Source organism: Schistocerca americana, chromosome X (assembly GCF_021461395.2).
Source record: "Schistocerca americana isolate TAMUIC-IGC-003095 chromosome X, iqSchAmer2.1, whole genome shotgun sequence".
NCBI classification, from domain to species: domain Eukaryota; kingdom Metazoa; phylum Arthropoda; class Insecta; order Orthoptera; family Acrididae; genus Schistocerca; species Schistocerca americana.
Window position 1 is genome coordinate 616168332 of NC_060130.1, and position 20066 is coordinate 616188397.

Genomic DNA, 20066 nt, shown 5'->3' on the forward strand with positions numbered 1-20066 from the left:
CCATGGTCTCCGAGCTGATAGTCCATGCTGCGGCAAACGTCTTCGAACTGTTAGTGCAGATGGTTTGTTGTCTTGTAAACGTCGTCGGAAACGTGATGGTACGCATTTCTCCTCCTTACACGAGGCATCACAACAACGTTTCACCAGGCAACGCCAGTCAACTGTTGTTTGTTTATGAGAAATCGGTTGGAAACTTTCCTCATGGCAGCACGTTGTAGGTGTCGCCACCGGCTCCAACATTGTGTGCTAATGCTCTGAAAAGCTAATCATTTGCATATCACAGCATCTTCTTCCTTTCAGTTAAATTTGGCGTCTGTAGCACGTCATCTTCGTGGTGTAGCAATTTTAATGGCCAGTAGTGTAGTTGTGAGTGCATTATATCGCAGTTAAGTAAATACAAAAGTGGGCAAATTGCTGGTGCTCGTGTAGTGGGCGCTTCTGTAACAAAGGTAGCCGAAGTGTATGGTGTTTCAAGATGAATCGTATCAAGGATGACTACTGCATGCAGGGAAACGGGAAAACATTATCCGCTAAGAGACAACATGGACCAAAGCGTTTGTTGACTGGTCGTGACAGACGGACGCTGAAGAGGTTGTGACGAAAAAGAAGAAGAATATAGCTGCTACAGTCCCTCCAGAACTGAATGTAGCCGGCCGCGGTGGCCAAGCGGTTCTAGGCGCGTCAGTCCGGATCCGCGCGACTGCTACGGTCGCAGGTTCGAATCCTGCCTCGGGCATGGATGTGTGTGATGCCCCTAGGTTAGTTAGGTTTAAGTAGTTCTAAGTTCTAGGGGACTAATGACCTCAGACGTTAAGTCCCATAGTGCTCAGAGCCATTTGAACCATTTTTGAACTGAATGTAGCACTCGTGAACACTGTCAGCACCAAAACAACGCGAAGGGAGCTCCATAAGCAGGGAACTGCAGGGCGAGCTGGAATTCCAAAACCACATATCAGCGATTCAGATTCCCGTGACAGGAAAAGGTGCTGCAGAAGCCATAAAACCTGGTCTGTGGAGCAATGAAAGAAAATCATTTCGTCGAATGAGTCTTGTTTCAGACTATTTCCAACTTCTGGCCGAGTTTACGTCCCAAGAGTGAAACATGGGGTGTGTTCGGTAATGGCTTCGCCAGCCGTATCGTGGTATTCCATGTGCCCCATGGTCACTCTGCGAGATCGCATTACTGCCAACGGTTGTGTGACGACTTTAGCTGATCAGGTCCCTCCCATGGTACGTCTGTGCCCTGGTGGTGATGTTGTTCCAGGACGACAGGGCACAGTCACCAGATCTGAGTGTTATTGAGCCTTTGTGGTCTACTTTGGAGAGAAGGGTGCATGATCGCTATACATCTTCATCATCGTTACCTGAACTTGCCACTATTTTACGGGAAGAATTGTATAAGATTCTCTTTAAATCCACACAGGACCTGTATTTATCCATTCCGGGACGACTTGGAGTTGTTTCGAATGCAAATGGGTTTCCTGCAACATATTAGGTATGGTTATCTGCTGTGTTTTCGGTTTTTCCATATTTTTGTCCAACCCTTCTAGATACAGACGTATTACAGCCTTTTCTATTTCCCACTTTCTTAAATCTATACATATAAAAGAAAGTCGTGTTAGTTACACTATTTATAACTCAAGAACGGCTGGACCGATATGGCTGAAAATTGGTGGAGAGGTAGCTTAGAACCAGGAAGACGGCCATAGGATACTTTTTATCCCGTTGGACCGCTATAAAACGTGGTATGACAAAAACACATCAGGCATGGAATAACAAAACGCAAATGTCAGCTAAACGACGGCTGGACCGATTTGGCTGAAAACTGGTGGAGAGGTAGCTTAGAACCAGGAGACGGACATAGGATACTTTTTATCCCGTTCGACCGCTGTAAAACGTGGTATAACAAAAACGCATCTGGCATGGAATAACAAAACGCAAATGTCAGCTAAACGCCACTATAAAACGTGGTGTAACAAAAACACATCTGAAATGTAATAACAAAACGCAAATGACAGCTAAACACTGTCAGTACTTCCAAGATCAACGGTTGCCTCAAATCATCGAATCTATGGCGCTATGTAAAGAAACTTCAGCTGACAACAAACATGAGAGTTTCATTGCTTAATGATACATCTGCTAAAGATTTCTCTGAGCAATTGCTGACTAACGGTAATGGTCGAGTACCTGTCGAAGAGCTGGCCAGGGTGGCCGAGCGGTTCTAGGCGCTACAGTCTGGAACCGCGTGACCACTACGGTCGCAGGTTCGAATCCTGCCTCGGGCATGGATGTGTGTGATGTCCTTCTGTTAGTTAGGTTTATGTAGTTCTTAGTTCTAGGGCACTGATGACCTTAGAAGTTAAGTCCCATAGTGCTCAGAACCATTTTGAACCTGTCGAAGAATCGAGAGGATTGATTTCATTTCCTCATAATTTCTGTAACTTTGTCTCATCTAAAGACGAAATTATCAACAAAGTATTCCCAAACATCATTACTAACTACAAAAGTAATGAATGGTTGAGTGAGCGAGCAATGTTAGTGGCTAAGAATAAAGATGTAGATGACCTAAACTACATAATTCATAATGAGATCATTGGTAAAATGCATTCACCCAAATATATTGACTGTGTAACAAATGAAGATGAAGCCACCAACTGTCCAATTGAATTTTTAAACTCCTTGGATGTGCCTGGCTTACCACCGCAAAATATACGCCTAAAAGCTGGCTCCGTAGTAATCATGCTTCGAAACATAAACCAACCAAAACTGTGCAACCGTATGCGTTTGGTGGTAAGTAAATTGATGAATAGTGTTATTTACGCGACGATACTCAAAGGAAAATTCGAAGGTGAGGAAGTTCTCATTCCGAGGATCCCGATGATCCCAACCGATATGCCGTTTGAGTTTAAAAGGCTTCAATTTCCGATCCGTCTTGCATTCGCCATGACCATTGACAAACCACAAGTCCAGTCCTTGAAAGTTTGTGGTTTCGATCTGTAACATCCATGTTAAGACCGTCTGCGTTGTTTGTTCTTGGGCCTGATAATAAAACAAAAAATGTCGTGTATCACAAGGTACTTAATTGAAGAGTGGAAACTATGCACCAAAAAACATAAAGAATAAAGAATCATTAAAATACTTAATTTTTTGTTTGTATTTCCTAATAAAAAATTGAACTTAACATCCAAAATCTGATTATTTATTGGCTTTAAGGTGGAACAGAGTTCGCCGGGCCAGCTAGTTATCAATATAACAATATTCCTGGTCAAACGCTTTCGCCTAGTCTTACACTGTTACTTCTTATTCAGTTGTATGTAGGCCCCTCAAAGAGTGCAGCGGAATGTTGCAAATATATCCGTCTGTTCCTTTTTTTATGTTTGATGTTCCAAATCAGTTGTACTGAACTTACGCAGCAGTGGCGGGGAGGGATTTGCTGAAGAGAAAACTCCTTTTCTCTTAAAATGCTGTCGACGGCGTTCACACGCTTAGATTTACTTGCCATAAAATATCAAACAGTTCTCCTCGATTGGATATGTCTTTTGTCACCGAGATATTACTTCTTTCAACTGCAAGAACACTGACAGAACCGTCTTTTCTGGAAGCAGTGGTGGGGGTAATATTTTCTTGAATTGTGCACAGTCAGAAGAAAACAATGCATGCATTCGGTAGATTTAAGTTAGGTCGTTCTTGTATCCTCTTTACACAATTTTTACTTTTCAGTTAATCAGCTTTCAGCTACAGAATAGTGAAATCTTTCTGTTACTGTTGTTTGTATAACTTCAGGAGATAGTATAAAATTTTGTCACTCAGATATTTCACTTATGGCGGTTGCCTTGGAGATGTCTTCGTTCTACTTACTTGCCGCGAAAATGTGTAAACATTCTGCAAGGCACATAAACAAAAGCTGCGCTACATGGAGCCGAGCTGACCAAAGTTGGTACGGCAGAAAACGAGCCCTGGAAGTTAAAAAGTGGGCTTGGTGCAGCTGGTTCTGACGTCTACCACAAACACTCAAGTAACACGATTTCGCATACGTCTCTACACCTACGTCTACATGACTACTCTGCAGTTCACATTTCAACCTTCAGCCAGGCACATTTAAGTGCCTGGCAGAGGGTTCGTCGGACCGCTTTCAGTCTATTTTTCTACCGTTCCACTCTGGAACTGCGCGTGGGAGAAACGAACTCCCAAACATTTCTGTGTGACCTCTCATTTCTCTCATTTTATTTCGATGATCATTTCTTTCTGTGTAAGCTGGTGACAAAAAAATATTTTCGCATTCGGAAGAGGGCGCTTGTGATTGAAATTTCGTGAAAATATTTCACCGCAACGAAAACCACCTTTAATGACTTCCACCCCAACTCGCGTATCTTATCTGTGACACTCTCTCCCTTATTTGGCGATAACACAAAACGAGTCGTTTTTCTTTGAACTTTTTCGATGTCCTCCGTCAATCCAATCTGGTAAGGATCACACATCGCGCATCGATACTCCAGAAGATGGCGGAAATGCTTTGTGTAGGCAGTTTCTTTAGTACACCTGTTGCGCCTTCTAAGTGTTCTACCACCCCAATTTAAGTTGTTCGTAATTGTAATTGACAGCCTCTAGATTTGTGTGATTTATCGTGTAACCAAAATTCAACAGATTCTTTTTAGTACACATGTGGATAACTTCATACTTTTCACTGTTTAGACTCAATTGCCACCCTTCGTGCCGTAATGATATCTTGCCTAAATCATTTTACAGTTAGTTTTAACCTTCTGACGGCTTTACTAGGCGGTAAATGACAACATCATTTGCAAACAATCTAGAAGGGCTGCTCAGATTGTCTCCTAGATCGTTTATACACAGTAGATTAGGAACAGCAGGGGGCCCATAACACTTCATTGGGGAACGCTAGATATCACTTCTGTTTTACTCGATGGCTTTCAGTCAATTACTATCAACTGTGGCGGATTCAGTTGCACAACTGAGAGGATACTCCACAGGCATGCATTTTAATTAGAAATCACATGTGAGGAATTGTATTAAAAACCTTATGGAAAGCTAGAAGTATGGAATCAATCCGAGATCCCCTGTCGATTGCACACACTACCCTTTCTGACAACGCCCAGCGTTGCCGCAGGACTATAGACGACTGCTGTTCCCAGTCTATACTTTCGACACCACCAGTAGCCTTTTCTGCTTCACATTTGAACGTCGGCAACAGTGCTGCCACCTATGAAGGCTGTTCTTTTCCTATAAGAAGTATAGTGCCCGACGTATGGAAGTCGCTGTCCAGCAAATGTACATGTATATTTGCGAGGTACGTGTCGTAGTAAACAACTCGTTACAGATTTGCGAATAGTACGTGCATGAGCACTAAAAAAATGAGGAGTTCCTGCGCATGTTCGGGTCAGCCGGCGATCCCTGCTGGAGGTAGTTCCTCGTTTTAGCAGTCCTGCACGAATAAATATAGTGGCGACGTCTAAGATATGGAAACAGTTGAGGAAAGTAGGGACTCCATTTGTGGAAGAGGTAGAAACCGGTGCTTATGTACTGAGGAGAAATACGTAAATAAGCGAGCAAAGCATAATTAGTGGAAGTCTATGAACATTATTTTTGATTGTTTACGGTATTGTTGAAGCACACCAGCAGCTTCTAATATATAAACCAGAACTGTGTGAGAAAGATTAACATTTTCCTCCGTCTTCATTCTTATTATCAGCATCTTTAAAAAAACACTATATGTGAAGTTAACTGTTGATTGAGCAGTTAAACGGCAAATGCTCCATTTAGTTCGTAATCCAGTTTTCACCAATGGACCATCATCTTTTTTCTTTAGAAGAGCTATTTCACTTTGCGGAAACTGAGCTACTTCATATGCTTAACAGCGCCGTTATTCGAATAGATGCTGCAAGGTTTTGACTAATGAAACCATTCATATAATAATCGCTTTCAAAAGATCGCGGCAGCTCGCAAACCAGATGGCTGTAAGTGCGAGTGGCCATCCCACACCTCCAACAGGAAGACGACTATGCCTTATGCTCCATTTGACTATCCCACACATCCGGCAGGACGACCACCTTGACTTGTGCCCCATTTGACTGTGCATGTGTAAAGGGGCAGTAGTAGGAGCAATACAGTGCTGTGCTGTGTTGTGTTGTGCCTGAGCGCCGAAGACGATACACTGAACGAGGCGCCGCGAGCTGTTGACTGCAATACGCCGGGCGCTTCTAAAGACTGTTTTAATTGCTCGGGAGAGGACATGTTATCCAACTGCCCGACTCTCCACAGCTCGCACGGATAGGTCCAGTATTAAATATATATTTTAAACAGGCAATAAGTCTGTCCGTTACAAGTAAAGACAGAAATCGTGTTCCGGAAATGAGGTGTTTGTACCAGGGTATTGCTGTAAGCCCTGCGCTTCTATTTGACGTGTACAAACACGCTTTGTGTCCTCAACAGGTACGGCAGCCAACGACCCTGCCAAGTGGTGACCCGCGGAGCTTCTGGTAAAGACCGTTCGATCCGATCTGAACCGAACGGCTGCCTGGCAGCAGGACTGCGAGACCTGCGGATAGATCAGCCTCACAGACGCTGCAGGCGGTCTCTGTAACGGCCCGCCTACATTTCTTGCGTGCCGACGTGGGCGGTTACTGCTCGGCGTCTCGGCAAACACAGCGGACGCAGTGTGTGAGTGTGTGTCGGATGGAACTGTGTGTCTGCTTGCAGGCGTGTGATATTACGTGACCTGCTGCGATGAAGCCGCTGATGGCAATGTAGATTGTGGACGTCACGCCGGAGCGCTACACATATCTATATGGTTTCCTGGGCCACCTTAGGTGAGACACTTCACTTTACCGCATCTTTTTTACTCTAACATAGACAGCCTCCCGTCAGGATTGCCAGACTTCCTGTATGTAAAAAAAAAAAAAAAAAAAAGAAAAGAAAAAGAAAAATGAAGAGTTCATTGTAGCTTCAGTTCCACTGGTGGTGCATTTTGTTTTCACTGCGTTGCGGAAGAGCAACCTGTTTGTGTGTGTGTGTGTGTGTGTGTGTGTGTGTGTGTGTGTGTGTGTGTGTGTGTGTGTGTGTGTTTGCATGGGTAAGAGGGTGCATGTGGTGTAGAAATGTCTAAGGCTTGCGAGGAACCAAGGGTTGAACTATAACGGGTGCATTACTATACAGAACCTAGTAAAACTCTGCGTGAACTTCACAGCTGTTAGCCTACATTGAAGCAGCATTTTGTCACAACATTTCGCATTTAGTTCAAGAAAAAACATGTACAGACAGCTTAGTTCATTAGCACGTAGCAAAAGCTGTCATGATTCCAACTTTGAGAGCTGGTCTTCATTCCTTACAAATGCTAACGTCATAAAAAAATATTCATGCGTCCATATTTAATAGAAATGTGTCACATCAGTGATATTCACAGTTAATGCATCGTGCAATCCTTTCCATAACTCCACCGCCGTAGAAATTCATTAGATTTGCGGTAAAAGAAACACGATACGATATACGCTTCTCAATAATGTTTTTGTAATAAGATTAGAATGTGATGAATACGGCACAACTTATTAATTCCATTTGACCAATTTTGAAATAATTTCTCATAATCGTTTCCATATTGTCAAAAGCAGAGAGAGTAACGATCGTGTGAACGTAGCCTTCAGTAAAATACTCCAGGGTACGTGACTGTGTCGGTATGTTCAGGCCAACACCACCCTGATGAAAACCACTTCCAACAGTGGCCGAAACCGTGGTCTACATAAAAACACGACGATGCAGTCACACACCCAACAATATTTTATTGAAATACGCGTCATGTGCGAGCGGTGCGTACCTTTCGGAATGGAGTCGCAGACACATGCAAAATGTCCAGAGACAACATTCCCTTCAGAGTCTGGCAATCCTGCGAGTTAACCACAAGTCTTGGAATTAGTTGCCTAATTTCAGTATATAGCACAATAAACTTTTTTCCCTAATTAGACCACTGACTAACTGATTGCTTGTACATACAATAGACGATTATTAGTATTTATTTCCTATTCCATTAGTAGACCTTTCGTAGAAAATCGTTAGGTATTAACAGTTCGTCTTAACTTTTCTGCATGGAAAATCTGGAGCCATTAGCTGCATTCGTGATCATACGTACAATCAAGATTTGCAGTCGACCTCTGCAAGAAATTTTGAAATTAATTCAGCTTATCGCCTATTAGAGCTGCGAGTACAAAACAGCTTTTAGATGCGGCTGTAGCTACGGTATTCAGCTGAACATAGAAACTGTAACATTCTCTTGCAGCTACTGACACATGTTTTGCGTAATTTGAAGTGTACAGATCATCCAGTTTAGCCATTAATTAAAGTATCCTTTTCACCACAGAATCAAAGAGCTCAATGAAGGTAAATTTTGATATTTTACAATGAACTATTCCAGGCAAGCTGCAAATAGTTCATTTGGTAATGCTTCTTGCAGAATTTTCATAGTATGTAGTTTTGATATTTTGGAATAATTAGAAGAATTAAGAATATATACGTACACGAAAAATCATCCAAACGATATTCTCAATGAACAAATCGAACTTAAATATAAGAATAATCAAAAAAGTTTTACTGACAGTTTGGAAATCGAGAACGGATAAAAACACAGTAAACGAAAACAAAAGACAGTCACAGATACATATCATAACAAAATTATAATATCAATGAAACACAACTAACATTACAAACTAGCAAAAGATTACGATGTAAACGAAAAACATCAACGAAAATAAAGTGTCAATCTAGCTGTCAAAAATATTTCACGAAAAAATTCTACACAAACAGAAATTACATGACTTATAATAATCTAGCAATAAATAGACAAGTGAGAGTAGGTTCACCAACTGTAACATCTACCGGTTTACATGAGAATCGCGATATAGCCAAAACAAGCTTTGAGTAAGGAAGAAGCACTACTAATTAAACTATTTGCAGCTTGCCTGGAATAATTCATTATAAAATGTCATATTATGACGTATTCTACGCTGCGGGCTCGGCCGAAAAAAAAATTTTTGTTATAGTAACATCAAGTGAAGCTGCGTGTTATGAATATTTATTTACAGTCTTAACAGAGTGGGGTCGAGTACTCTGGCCATCTTCAGCAACATGCTAGCAGTAAAACTGTTGCATTCTGACGTTAGATGAAAATTAATCCAAAGCAATAATAAAACTGTCAAAATTATACGTTAAAAATATTTACGCTACATAAGATGCATGCGTTTAACACTAAAGCAAGTTCACTGGACAAAATATTCACTCCATTAAAAGAGCCCACTGGTCGCTTTGCAGCATAGTACGTCGTGTGGAGCTGATAGCAAAAACAAAAAACAAAAAAAACCACCGTCAGAACAGGCCTTGAAGGCCTGTACCGGTACCGACCTGCCGCCGTGTCATCCTCAGCCGTTAGGCGTACGGATGCGGATATGGAGGGGCATGTGGTCCGCACATCGCTCTCCCAGCCACTGTCAGTTTTCGTGACCAGTGCCGCTACCTCTCAGTCAAGCAGTTCCTCAATTAGCCTCACAAGGGCGGAGTGCACCCCGCTTGCCAGCACTCGGCAGACCCGGACGGTCTCCCATCCAAGTGCTAGCCAAGCCCGACAGCGCTTAACTTCGGTGATCTGACGGGCAATGGTGCTACCACTGCGACAAGGCTATTGACAGAACTGATAGCAAGCAGTCATAACACCTCTACCGCTAAAGAAAGTCATGGCAATCAATTCGTGTGTATGTGTCAATCGGTTGTTTCGAATCAGCACAGTAAGACAGGTAGATGTGGAGACGTGACAGAACGTCAGAAAACAGTTATCGTGTTTGGATGTGCACTATGAATTAATTTGCCCGATTTGTTAGCGTATAAATGCAGACTGTTCAGCGTGTCTGCAAGGAATGGTGTACCACTTGCAGCCAAGAAACACGGTGTAATAACAGTGGACATTAAAAGATCATAACCGACAAGGACCGGAGACGATTGTCGCGCCTTGACATTGACAATCTGTTCCAAACCCGACAAGAATTGCTGCTGGTAGTGAATGTGTCCATTTCTACCAGTTCCCAAGCGGAAAATGCGAAGGGAAGTGCTTGCAGTGGACGTCTGCAGTCGGGTACCTCGCAAAATCCCATTGCTCATTGAGTCACGGAAATCTGCACGACTTCAATGAGCCAGACAACACAGAAACTGGACGTCGCTGAATGAAAACCTGTAATGTGCTCCACGGTTCACTGTTATGTCTCTCTTCCCAAGGCGTCGAGTACACTGACTTCTCAGTGAGACCTTAAACTCGCAATGTGTTGAGGGTGCAGTTCAGGTAGGAGGTGGTTTGATGATTTTGCATTATGCACGTGATTCTGGTTTGACTAAGACCTACCTGTTAGTCACACCATCGCACGTAAAATGGCCCGCTAAAACATTGGTGGAAGCGTAGCAATTAACATCCCCCACCTCCAATCTAGAAGCCCTATGGGATCCAGTTATCGATAAGTGGCTTCAGCGGGATGTGGCGTACACGAAGAAACTCGTGAGCTGTCTTCCTCGCCCAACTGAGACTATTATACGACATCGGCGTTACGTCTTCTTGGGATGATGAACATTTTGTCCGGCGTGCTTATGTCCCATGCTATTTCCGTTGCATCACATTCACTTTATGTTTTGCAATACATTCAATATTTTTTTCAAGTTAAGTGTTTCCTTACCGGGATAAAGTATGTTTTTACTTTGTCTTTTATTGTAATTTATACAAATTATGAAATACTTAGATTCTCGACCACTTCCCTGCTTCTAGATTTCTCCTCTGTTGGCTATATTTATGACTGAGCATACTCCCGATATAAGGGTGTTTTACAATTCGTGTTACACACTTGTAGAGGCTGTAGAAGGGAATTGGTATATCAAATTTTACATAGGAACCCATGTCCAGAAACGTCATCCAACGACGCTACAGAGCGTCAAAGTTACAGGCGCCGGCACCTGTAAATGTATGTATATACGATATGATTCCTTGACGACGTTACAAAGTTTTTATAATGATGGAGAAGGATAAATGTATCGCTTTGAGGTAAGGATCCCTGTACCGGAAACGAACTAGTCGAAAGTTATAAGCGAAAACCGTTTTGATACCTCCCAGTTGAATACATGTATTGGTACTGTTGTTGCTAAGAATGTAGGGTAGACAACTTTCAGAGGTGATAGTATGGACCAAAACAAGAAAAAATGTCTAGTAAACATGGGCTCTAAAATACATACCTAAGGAGCTATGAGCACTTGTTCAGTAGAGGAAATGTTTTCACAATAGCGAAGATGAACAACTACCCATCGCCCACGTTTACTGGACGTTTTTTGCACGTTCTGATCCATACTACCACCACTGAAAGCTGCTTACCCTGTTATCTCAGCAACAACGGTATAAGTGCATGTATTCCACTGTCAGAGGTATCAGAACGGTTTTCGCTTATAACTTTCGCTTCGTTCGTTGGCGGTACAGAGACCCTTACCTCAAATTGATACATTTATCCTTCTCCATCGTCCTACCTAGCTTTTAACGTAATCACGGAATCACCCCGTATATACGTACATTTACAAGCGCTGGCGTCTTTAACTTCGACGCATGCCAGCGCCTATAACTTTGACGTTCTGTGGCGTCGTTGGGTGACTTTTCTGGACATGGATTTCCGTGTAAAACTTGATCTATTAAGTCCACTCTACAACATCTAGAAGTGCGTAACATGAATTGTGAAATACCCTGTATATTTTGCTGGAATATGATAAAACACATATGCTTAATGCTGTACAGTGTGAACATTTATAATATATTTACTGTATGGAGTTCACGCAGTTATTTTCTGCTTCGGATTTATTTTTATGTAAAGTTCTTTAGTAACTTTTGGCAACACTGTAAATAAATGTCCATATTACGTAGCTATCGTCACTATGACTGTATCAGAATTGTCTCCAGTCAACACGTTGAAGGTGCTGAGCACCAATGTTTTGAACTTTGTCCAAAGTTGAATTTGATTTAGGTTTATGTTTATGATCTGCGTAGAAGGCAACGTGATTAGGCATTCCATCATACAAGTTCTGAGTAACGTTTGGAAAGTTATTCCATTCGTCTTGCAATTGCACACACCTCACGCTCAATGTTTGCGCAAATGATTTTCGGGGGAGAAGAATTTGTTCTGTGTCGCTCCAAATCTCGTCACTGCACTAAATACTGGCTAACTTCATACGCAGAGGAACAGTATAAACTCTTCGTGTCAACCCTTTTCATAGCAAGTCTGGTGGCACAGGTTGTATGAGCTCAGGCATTATCTTGCTACACGAGATTGGCACTGGCGTAACCCTGGATTGTCTTCGTCCTTTCTAAAAATACCCATCTGTAGTCTGAAATGTAAGGCGTTCTGAAGAGTATTTCTAGATTGCAGCGCTGTTCTTTGGGATGGGTGGGACTCATAAGAAATATACTGTACCAACCACTACATGTGCACCCAGTCATGATATTCTGCGCTCGAGTATCGAAACGTCATTCATCCAAACTGTGTCGTAAGGCTGTCCTTCAAAAGTGGAAGCACCATAATGTGATGAATTTCCCTTGATGTGGAGCCACAGTCACATAACTTACGGAAAGATATAACCACCCATTGACTGTATGATATGCCAATACACGAACCAGATTTCAGCCTTAGGTCATCATCAAGTGTGACAAATGTCAAAAATCATCTGATCTGTGTGAAAGGTAGGTCATCTTTAAAATTTTTTTTTTTCTTTATTGTGATTTTAACACCTTATACAAAGGCGGGCTGGCAGCAGCACAATACGCCGCTCTTCAGCCTTGAGTGTTACAACAAGGAGTACATAAAGGTGGCACAGAGTAGACAGTAAAAACGGTGGGCAAAAAAAATGTAGACACTAAAAATCGAAAAAACATGGAGCCGTTCACGCTGGACGAGAAACATCACTAGCACTGGGCGACACGATGCACAGAACATGGATGATGGCGACGGCACGTGAACGGTGGGGGCGTGACGGCGAACAACACTACACACAAACGAAGGCACACACACGAAACACTGACGGCGATGATCTCCAGCGCGCGAATGTTCACTGAGCGTGTACGAGTCCGGGGACCTGCCAAGAGAGGAGGTGGAGGAGGAGGAGGAGGAGGAATGGGAAGGGGAATGGGAGAGGGGGGAGCAGAGATGCCATGGGCAAAGGAGAGAGGGGGAGGGAGGAAGGGGGAGGGGAAGCCCGGTGGAGAGGGGAGGAGGGAGGGGGGAAAGGAAAGAGGAGGGAAGAGAAGGGAGGGAGGGAGGGTGCCTAAAGGAGAGGACACAGGAGGTGGGGGGGAGGCATCTTTAAAATATATATTTTCTGTTATATAGACCGGATGTTTCGTAAGTAAAAGCGAGAACATTTTTGTAATATGTTAATTGTTTGGTGATTTGCATAACTTACTAACATGATAAGGCTGTGAAATAAAATGGATGACCAAATCACAGGTAAATCGCCAGCCATTTACTTACGAAACATCAGCTTTATATAACCGAAAAAATATGTATATTAACGATGATATATTTTCCACATACACCTCCTCCTTTTCCTTGAAAGGATACGGATCCTGTACACCTCCCGTAAACTCGATCCTCCTCACCCGCTCGTCTCCTCAATCCTCTCCCATCCCCACCCGCTGCTGCGCCTGTATTCCCACGTCCCGCCCGGTCTCCATCTCTCCACCCTCCTTACTCTCTCCCAAGGTGGCTTCCGCCAACTCCCCCTCCCTGATGATGTCCTCCTCCCCTCCATCTACCCCTCCTATCAACTTTGACCCTGCCCCACCACCCACTTCCGGTGTCCTTTCCTTTAGGCACCCTCCCTCCCTCCCTTCTCTTCCCCTCCCTCCCCTTCTCTTTCCCTTTCCCCCATCCCCTCCCTCCGCCACTCTTCCCCCCGGGCTTCCCCTCCCCCTTCCTCCCTCCCCCTTTCTCCCCTGCCCGTGGCATCTCTGCTCTCCCCTCTCCCTCTCCCACTCCCCTTCCTCCTCCTCCTCTCTTGGCAGGTCCCCGGACTCGCACACGCATGGTGAACATTCGCGCGCCGGAGATCATCGCCATCAGTGTCTAGTGTGTGCCGTCGTGTTTAGTGTTCAGTGTTCCCCGTCACACTCCCTCGTTCACCAGTGCCATCGTCATCTTCAGAGTTTGTGCGTCGTCTCATCAGTTAGCAGTGTGGATTATCGACGAGTGTGAACGGCTCCGTGTTTGTCTCTATGTGTCTCCTGTTTTATTGCCCACATTCTGTAACTTATGTGTCTTCTCCTGTTTTCTCTGCTTGTATATTCTATGGCTGAAGAGCAGCGTAGTGTGCTGCTGACAGCCTGCCTGTTGTACAGGCTTTAAAATAACAATAAAGTAAAAAAAAAAAAATTCCACATACGTCAGATGATTTTTGACATTTGTAACACTTGACAATGGCCTAAGGGTGAAATCTGGATCGTGTAATGAAGCATATCATACAATAAAATAGCGGTTATAGCTTTCCGTGAGCATTATTCCGTGGTATCTCGCTGAATATATAGGCACCTCGCACTCCTGTTCTTCGACATGTGTGATGCTCTTCCGTGTCTGTCGTGTGTCATGCGGAATCAATATTCGTCGAACGTGATACTGTCTAGTGTCGAACGCACAATACGTAAGACTAACCTTGCGCTTTCCTGCAACACGTCGTCTTTTCGATAAATATGAATCATAACAATCTCTGCCGATGAACAGATGATATTCTGGGCATTTCTGACGAAAAACGTACATCCTTTGACACCTGGCGTAAGCATCACATTTCCCTGATAATGAACGAAAGAGTAGCAACGAAGCATTTAAGCTGTTAATTCTTATAAAGGTGAAAATTTTGTTCCCAAAATCGGGACATAATTATGTCTTGGAGTGGTCTTGTACACAAGCGCATTTTCCTCAGGTCTTTACTGTTTCAGATACAATGATTTCACTAGTTTCTGTGACGTAAATCATTCTTCATAGATATCGATTCCTTTTGTTTGAGTATTACTTCTCCGATCTGCGCTGACATAACCGTACCTTCTTCTCATAATAAATTGGACATTGTACCTGCACCCTTTTTACTCCTGTTTGCGATTGAAGCTATTGCAAATCAATTATTTAACACGTTGTTGATTGAAAGGTGAAATTTATCACTAGCAGCTCCTGTAGTAAAAGCAACAGTTTTGTAAGCAAAGCGTGGCGACTCAGGTGTAAGTAAACTGAATCACATGTTCCGAAATAAGCCAATATTCATCTAAAAATATCGTTTAGATTCTGTGGTAGTCAACCTGGCCCCTAACTCCCACTAGTGGCCGTTCCAGCTGTCGTGGTGGGCGGTAGGCGGCTGGAGGTTAAAGATATTTTCGTTAGGTTTCCATAAAATTTTGACATAAAGCAATTGATAAGTAATTATTATTATATGCTTTAACTTGCTGCAACTCTGCTTTATAAATTTTATGAAGTAAAGTTGCTTTCCTGCTTTAGAGTCACCGTTACTGTGGAACTGGTGCTGGTGAGCGTTTAGAAAATTTTACTGCTAACAGAAATACAAAAGTGAGCGAAAGATAAAAATTTTTTGTATGTCCATCCTTTTGGCAGGAGGTCTCTGGGACGACGGCCGTTTACTATTGTGACAAAATAAAACACCTACAGCCATCCTTATGATTTTATTTTGTTGCATCCAGTTTCAACGCTTCATTGCGTCATCTTCAGACCTATATGCATGAAACAGTAACGATAGCATTGCCAACCTATCAATCAAGTTACATAGAAAAACATTAAAACAGAATGAGAAACAATGGCATGACTCTACAAGTGAATTTACACCGAACACTTGATAGAACGAACAAATACATCCATTGCCACACATCTAAAATATACCATCACGAATTTCCACTCAGTACGTTGTACAATTATACTATCTATTAAAATCTTCTTTAAATAACTATTCATAATTTTTATTGGACAGTCCGACATACATTATCTGCACAACCCTGAAATAACCTCCTGTAAGACAAAATAACTGTAGAAGGTGATAAATGAAAGGAAACAATATCTCACAAACTAGTAAACAGAAGGAACATGACCTATGTGTCGTGTCAGAGTATAAAATGCTTAGTTGTACACAGATGAGGGGCATACACTATGTCTTATCTATAAAATGAATGTCGAAGACGTGTTATAAACCGAATGTAGGACCCACCTCAGATCATAACATATGTAGAACGTATGAAAGACGTTCACAAGGAAACTGTTCATGATGCAAACATTCATAACCGAATGCATCATATATCGTGTACTGACATGAAACAACCTCACACAGGGATACTAAGTAGCCCGCAAGGATGGAGTGTATCATAAAGGATGACTCACAAATCAGAAAAGCTTACTGAGTAGCACATCGCTCAAAAAGTACTCATGTATGTTAAACATAAGTAATCACGAAGAAATAATTGAAATCTAAAATGATATATAGTTATGAATAAATGCATTGTAACCAGTACACACTTAGTTCTTTCCATGACATTGAAAACAAAAGCTATTACAAGCCAGCAATTTGTTTTATCGGAAACTTCCAGTCATTCATATCGTGTCAAAGTCAAGTCACATTATTAATTGACCAGTGAGGAGGCCACACACTATGATCATAAATGAAACGTAAGTAATTGTAATTTTTCTGTCAGACGTAAACTGTTAACGAGTGACAGCAGTCTATAAGTTGGCAATAAATACACTAATACAACAAAAACACTGCATCCTTGCGGGCTACTTAGTATCCCTGTGTGAGGTTGTTTCATGGCAGTACACGATATATGATGCATTCGCATATGAATGTTTCTATCATGAACAGTTTCCTTGTGGGCGTCTTTCATACGTTCTACATATGTTATGATCTGAGGTGAGTCCTACATTCGGTTTATAACACATCTTCGGCGTTCATTTTATAGATAAGACATAGTGCATGCCCCTCATCTGTGTACAACTAAGCATTTTATACTATGACACGACACATAGGTCACGTTCTTTCTGTTTACTAGTTTGTGAGGTATTGTTTCCTTCCATTTATCACCTTCTACAGTTATTTAGTCTTACAGTAAATTATTTCAGGCTTGTGCAGATAATGTGTGTCAGACTGTCCAATAAAAATCATGAATAGTTATTTAAAGAAGATTATAATACAAAGTATAATTGTACAATGTATTCAGTGGAAATTCGTGATGGTATATTTTAGATGTGTGGCAATGGATGTGTCTGTTCGTTCTATCAAGTGCACAGTGTAAAGTCACTTGTAGAGTCTTGCCATTATTTCTCATTCTGTTTTAATCTGTTTCTATGTAAGTTGATTGATAAGCTGATAAAGCTATCGTTCCTTTTTCATGCATATGGGCCTGAAGATGACGCATTGAAGCGTTGAAACTGGTTGCAACAAAATAAAACAAAATCATAAAGACTGCTGTACGTGTTTTATTTTGTCCCAACAGAAGATAAAAAAGGTTGACTACCTCTTTTAGAACAACCACGTTCGAGCAATTTAGTTATTGATGGCGTGGCTATTGGAAAGTACAAAACCGATAACATTATTACAAACAAGAGACAATACTGCCCTGTCAGAAGAAAAAGTTTGTTGTGATGTTAATCACTCTTAATTATTTATCTGTATGTAGCAATGAACGCGTATGATGGAATGCAAGAACTTTACCCTCACTGTATTATAGTTCAATCACAAAGCGAAAGAAAAAAAACTTTGTGATAATTTAAATTTTTTGAATGTCACTTGTTATGTCATTAGTGAACTTGAATAATTGAAACTGTTTCTGATGAAACTAATGTTCTCGTAGAAAATAATGAAGTGATCAGATTCTTATGAAACTAATGTTCTCGTAGAAAATGACGAAGTGATCAGATTCATAAGTGATATCCATCTGTCTTTACAGTTAACATTAAGTAAGTTCAGAGCTTCCTGCACGCGGCATATTCTGCACAGAAATTTCACTTTAGCGCCAGTAGACACCTTTAGCATGTAAGTAAATAGGACGACAACAGCGCTCTGCATGAACTTTTAAATAAGCACTGCACACTAACTGCTCATATACACAATGCATTTGAAACAATTTGGGCCTACCTACGCAAACAAAAGTGGATTTGTAAGACTGTCGCCACCCCTGACAGAGTATTTCAGGTTCTGGTTGCAACATTGCTTGACAACTGCTATGGAACAATAAGATTTCGAGATCTGTCATTGCACTACATCTATGAATTAATTGCTCTACGAAGAGGTCCTCCCAGCATTACCTGCAATTACGCTTTTGGAGCTCATTTACCAAGTAGACTAAGTAAGGTTGCAGCCGAAGAGGAACGGATCTGACAGACCGGAGCACCACGCCGTCAGAATGAAACTGTTACGACTATAGCGGCGAAAAAGAGTGCCGCTAAAAGCAGCGCGTAGCAGCCATCATCGTGTTCGGACGACTCCGAGGATGTTCGGCAGGTGCTGAGTTACAGGAAGCATCAGCGACATCCTTCTATCCTCAAAGTAACTGACTGTAACTTCCGTTCACGCTCATCGGGAAACGTTGGTGGTTTTCTTGAATTACGCCACGCACAGCCACGATGCTTCATTGCCCTATTGTACCACAGCTGCAATGCTCCAGTGCCACGAGTGCTTCAAACGTCCCGGTGGAGCAGGTTTAATTCTCGCGCTACATACGAATTCATTATAAACTGGGAATAAACTGAAGTCTGTAGACCGTGTCCTACAGTACCGTCGAAGTCGAAAGGAAGCGATTTCAGTGTGATATTGGTGGCAGTGTTGGGAATCAAAGGACATGAAAAGGATGCAGTAATTGAAAAAGGAGTTAAACAAGGCTGCAGCCTTTCTCCGTATAATTTAAACTATACATTGAGCAGCAGTAAAGAAAACTAAAGACAAAATTGAAAAGAGAATTCAAATTTAGGCGGAAGAATAAAAACTCTTAAAGTCTGCCGATAGTATTATAAATTTGTAAGAGAAATCAAAGAAGTTGGAACAGAATGGGTACTATCTGGAAAAGAGATTAAAAGAGTAGCTTCAATAAAAGTAAAGCAAGAATAATGAAGTGTAGGACTTACTGACGGAATTAGATTAGGAAATGACATACTGAAAGTAGTAGAAGAGTCTTACTAATTGGGTAGCAAAATACCTGACAGTAGTAGACATAAATAGGATATAAAATGCCGAATTTCAATAGCAAGAAAAAAGTGTCTGTATATATAAATATAAATTTAAGCTTTAGGAAATCTTTATGAAAGTATACGTCTGGAATATAGATGTAAACAGAAGTGAAACTGGACGATAAACAGTACAGACAAGAGGAGAATAGAAACTTTCAAAATGTGGTGTTACAGATGTAATCTGAAAATCAGACGGGTATCTTCACTGCAAGGTACGCCACAAGGGAACAGAGTCTTACTGAAGTTTCTGTATGTCCATCCTTGTGATCGATGGTCCGTTGGACTCCAGCTGTTCTCTTACGTAATAAAATGAAACACCTGCAGCCGCTGTTTTGATGTTATTTTATTACATGGAAATCAGTTTCGGTGACTGAGTACTCCATCCTCAGGCCTTAGCTGATGCTGAGGGGGTGATCTTCGATCATATACACGATCCCATCAGTGGCCAACGTCTATGAATAGTACTGTAACAGCGATGTTGTGTCTTCAGTTGGTAGTTCACGGTCGACATATAATAAAATAACGTCAAAACGACGGCTGCCGGTATCTTATTTTACTACGGAATCATATTGAGGTCGTGAAAGGATGCGTTCTAAGTTTCTGTTGTATAATGGGCCACGAGTTAATCTTAAAAGAGGCAGCACTCGTCTCCCCATAATGAGATATAATTCTTAGACACACGAGCCTGAGAAGTTCTCGTACAGCCCCAAGTCCCAATGAACATGCACAGAACGCCTCCGAAGTAAGTGCTGCGGAGTGGGTGGCGGCACCTCACACTTTTCCGAAACTGGA